Source organism: Eulemur rufifrons, chromosome 12 (genome assembly GCF_041146395.1).
Source record: "Eulemur rufifrons isolate Redbay chromosome 12, OSU_ERuf_1, whole genome shotgun sequence".
Taxonomy (NCBI): Eukaryota; Metazoa; Chordata; class Mammalia; order Primates; family Lemuridae; genus Eulemur; species Eulemur rufifrons.
In genome coordinates this window covers 27,150,001-27,155,179 of record NC_090994.1, presented here as the reverse complement: position 1 = coordinate 27,155,179, position 5,179 = coordinate 27,150,001, and positions in this window count along the sequence as shown.

The window sequence follows — 5,179 nt, the reverse complement described above, 5'->3', positions numbered from 1 at the left end:
TAAACTTCATCCTTCACCCTAACCATAATCCTAACCCTAAATCTAATTCTCAGACTTCTTGCATTCTTAGAGTTTAGAAAGCCTGCAATCCTCTCATGCCATGCGTGAAAGGAGGCTTGGAGGCTCTACCACTGTGTCCTGAATGAAACCCACGGGCCCATACCCAGAGTATGATAGAGTGGATTCCCGGGTACAATCCCAGCCCCCTAAACTCCCACCACCTGCTTAATGCAGACAGGGTCCGTGCGCTAAGCATAAACAATACTTTTAACAGATAACCCTAACCCTCAACATAACACCCAACCCGGGTCCTATTTCTCCCCTTAACACGTAAACCTCAACCTAGGCCTAACATTAACTTCTTATCCTAACGTTAATGCATAACCCATTTTCTGAGAACAACCCCTATCCCATAATTCTAACCCTATCTCCTAGTCATCACTGTGACACCTAATCGCTAACCCTAATTCTAAACCGCTAACCCTAACCGTAACCCTACCTTCAACCCTAACACTGACAGTAACCCTTACTTCTAACCCCAACGCTATGCCTAACAAAAACCCTAACCCTTGACCCTAACCCTTTACCCTAACCCCTAAGACTTACCCTAACCCTTAACCCTAATCCTAATCCTAACCATTAAACCTAACCCAAGCTCTTAAAGCTAACCCTAAACCTTACGCTCACGACTAGACCTAACCCTGACAATAACCTAACACCTAACCCTAACCAGAACCCCTAAAGCTAACCCTGAACCCTATCCCTAACCCTAGCAGTAAACTTTAACCCTAAACCTAAGCCCAACCCGTAACCCTAATCCTATCCTTTTACCCTAAAACTAACCCCTAAACTTAACCCCTATACCTCACCCTAACTCTAACCCCAATCCTAATTCTAACCATACCCCTTCATAAAACACTAACTCCTAACCGCTAACCCTAACACTAACCAAAAACCCGAATCACTAATCTCTAACCCTAACGCTTAACCTTTACCCTAACCGTTAACCCTCACCCTAAATCTTAACACTGACCCTAACCTGAAACTTTAACTCTAAGTCTAACCCTTAACCCTACAGTAAGGAATACCCTTAAGGCTAATGGGATCCCTTATCCCTAACCCTAACACTACAGCTAAAAATAACCCTAACCTTTGATCCTTAAACCTAACCCCTAACACTTACTTTAACCCCAAACCCTAACCCTAATCCTAAGCATTTTACCTAACCCTATCTCTTAACCCTAACGCTAGCCCTTACCCTAACGCCTAGATCTAACCCTAATTCTAACCTACCGCCTAATCCTAACCTTAAGCCCTAATGCTAACTCTAACCCTGAACCCTAAACCTACCCGTAACCCTTAACACTAACCCTATCCGTGAACCTTAACCCTGACCCTAATCATTACCCGCACCCAGGCATTTAACCTTGACCCTAACCCTAATCCTTAATGATAACCCTAACAATAAACCCTGACCCTAAGCCCAACACTTAACCCTAATCCTATCCCTTAACCCTAACCCTAACCCTAACCCTAATGCTAAACCCTAAACGTAACCCAAACCGCCACCAGTAAACCTAACCCTAACCTCTAACACAAACCATAGCACATAACTCTAACCCTAAAACTAACCCTAACCCTAACCCTAACCCTAAACCCTAACACTTAACCTTAATCCTACGCGTTAACTCTCACGCTAATCTTTAATCCTAACCCTTATCCTAATCTTCAACCCTAAACCTAACACTTAACCCTAACCCTGTACCTAACCCTAACCCCTCATCTTAACCCTAACCGTAAACCTCAACCCGAAACCAAAGTGTAACCGTTAAACCTAAGAGTAACCTTTAACCCTAACCCTAATCCCTAACCCTAAGCCCTCACCCTAACACTAAACTTCATCCTTAACCCTAACCATAATCCTACCCCTGAATCTAATTCTCAGACTTCTTGCTTTCTTAGAGTTTAGAAAGCCTGCAATCCTCCCATGCCATGCGTGAAAGGAGGCTCTACCACTGTGTCCTGCATGAAACCCACGGGCCCATACCCAGAGTATGATAGAGTGGGTTCCCGGGTACAATCCCAGCCCCCTAAACTCCCCCCGCCCGCCTAATGCAGACAGGGCCCGTGCGCTAAGCATAAACAATACCTTTAACAGATAACCCTAACCCTGAACATAACACCCAACCCTGTTCCTATTTCTCCGCTTAACACGTAAACCTCACCGTGCGCCTAACTTTAACCTCTTATCCTAACGTTAATGCATAACCCATTTCCTGAGAACAACCCCTATACCATAATTCTAACCCTATCTCCTAGTCATCACTGTGACACCTAATCCCTAACCCTAATTCTAAACCGCTAACCCTAACCATAACCCTAAATACAACCCTAACACTGACAGTAACTCTTACTACTAAACCCAACGCTATGCCTAACATAAACCCTAACCCTTCACCCTAACCCTTCACCCTAACCCCTAAGCCTTACCCTAACCCTTAACCCTAATCCTAATCCTAACCATTAAACCTAACCCTAGCTCTTAAAGCTAACCCTAAACCTTACCCTCACGACTAGACCTAACCCTGACACTAACCTATCACCTAACCCTAACCAGAACCCTAAAGATAACCCTCAACCCTATCCCTAACCCTAGCAGTAAACTTTAACCCTAAACCTAGGTCCAACCCATAACCCTAATCCTATCCTTTTACCCTAAAACTAACCCCTAAATCTAACCCCTAAACCTAACCCCTATACCTCACCCTAACTCTAACCCCAATCCTAATTCTAACCATACCCCTTCATAAAACACTAACTCCTAACCGCTAACCCTAACACTAACCAAAAACCCTAATCACTAATCCCTAACCCTAACGCTTAACCTTTACCCTAACCGTTAACCCTCACCCTAAATCTTAACACTGACCCTAACCTTAACCTTTAACTCTAAGCCTAACCCTTAACCGTACAGTAAGGAAGACCCTTAATGCTAATGGGATCCCTTATCCCTAACCCTAACACTACAGCTAAAAATAACCCTAACCTAGGATCCTTAAACCTAACCCCTAACACTTACCTTAACCCCAAACCCTAACCCTAATCCTAAGCATTAAACCTAACCCTATCTCTTAACCCTAACGCTAGTCCTTACCCTAACGCCTAGATCTAACCCTAAATCTAACCTACTGCCTAATCCTAAACTTAAGCCCTAATGCTAACTCTAACCCTGAACCCTACATGTATCCGTAACCCTTAACACTAACACTATCCGTGAACCTTAACCCTGACCCTAACCATTACCCGCACCCAAGCATTTAACCCTGACCCTACCCCTAATCCTTAATGATAACCCTAACTCTAAACCCTAACCCTAAGCCCAACAATTAACCCTAATCCTATCCCTTAACACTAACCCTAATGCTATCCCCTAAACGTAACCCTCACCGTGACCAGTAAACCTAACCCTAACCTCTAACACAAACCATAGCACATAACTCCAACCCTAAAACTAACCCTAACCCTAACCCAAACGCTAAACCCTAACTCTTAACCTTAACCCTAAGCGTTAACTCTCACGCTAACCTTTAATCCTAACCCTAATCCTAATCTTCAACCCTAAACCTAACACTTAACCCTAACCCTGTACCTAAACCTAACCCCTCATCTTAACCCTAACCGTAAACCTCAACCCTAAAAAAAGTGTAACCGTTAAACTTAAGAGTAACCTTTAACCCTAACCCTAATCCCTAAACCTAAGCCCTCACCCTAACACTAAACTTCATCCTTAACACTAACCATAATCCCACCCCTAAATCTAATTCTCAGACTTCTTGCTTTCTTAGAGTTTAGAAAGCCTGCAATCCTCCCATGCCATGCGTGAAAGGAGGCTCTACCACTGTGTCCTGCATGAAACCCACGGGCCCATACCCAGAGTATGATAGAGTGGGTTCCCGGGTACAATCCCAGCCCCCTAAACTCCCCCCGCCCGCCTAATGCAGACAGGGCCCATGCGCTAAGCATAAACAATACCTTTAACAGATAACCCTAACCCTGAACATAACACCCAACCCTGTTCCTATTTCTCCCCTTAACAGGTAAAACTCACCGTGCGCCTAATTTTAACCTCTTATCCTAACGTTAATGCATAACCCATTTCCTAAGAACAACGCCTATCCCATAATTCTAACCCTATATCCTTGTAATCACTGTGACACCTAATCCCTAACCCTAGTTCTAAACCGCTAACCCTAACCGTAACCCTACCTACAACCCTAACACTGACAGTAACCCTTACTTCTAACCCCAACGCTATGCCTAACAAAAACCCTAACCCTTGACCCTAACCCTTCACCCTAACCCCTAAGGCTTACCCTATCCCTTAACCCTAATCCTAATCCTAACCATTAAACCTAACTCTAGCTCTTAAAGCTAACCCTAAACCTTACCCTCACGACTAGACCTAACCCTGACACTAACCTAACACCTAACACTAACCAGAACCCCTAAAGCTACCCTGAACCCTATCCCTGACCCTAGCAGTAAACTTTAACCCTAAACCTAAGCCCAACCCGTAACCCTAATCCTATCCTTTTACCGTAAAACTAACCCCTAAACCTAACCCCTATACCTCACCCTAACTCTAACCCCAATCCTAATTCTAACCATACGCCTTCATAAAACACTAACTCCTAACCGCTAACCCTAACACTAACCAAAAACCCTAATCACTAATCCCTAACCCTAACGCTTAACCTTTACCCTAACTGTTAACCCGCACCCTAAATCTTAACACTGAACCTAACCTTAACCTTTAACTCTAAGCCTAACCATTAACCCTACAGTAAGGAAGACCCTTAATGCTAATGGGATCCCTTATCCCTAACCCTAACACTACAGCTAAAAATAACCCTAACCTTTGATTCTTAAACCTAACCCCTAACACTTACCTTAACCCCAAACCCTAACCCTAATCCTAAGCATTAAACCTAACCCTATCTCTTAACCCTAACGCTAGCCCTTACCCTAACGCCTAGATCTAACCCTAAATCTAACATACCACCTAATCCTAACCTTAAGCCCTAATGCTAACTCTAACCCTGAACCCTAAACCTACCTGTAACCCTTAACACTAACCCTATCCGTGAAACTTAACCCTGACCCTAACCATTACCCGCAC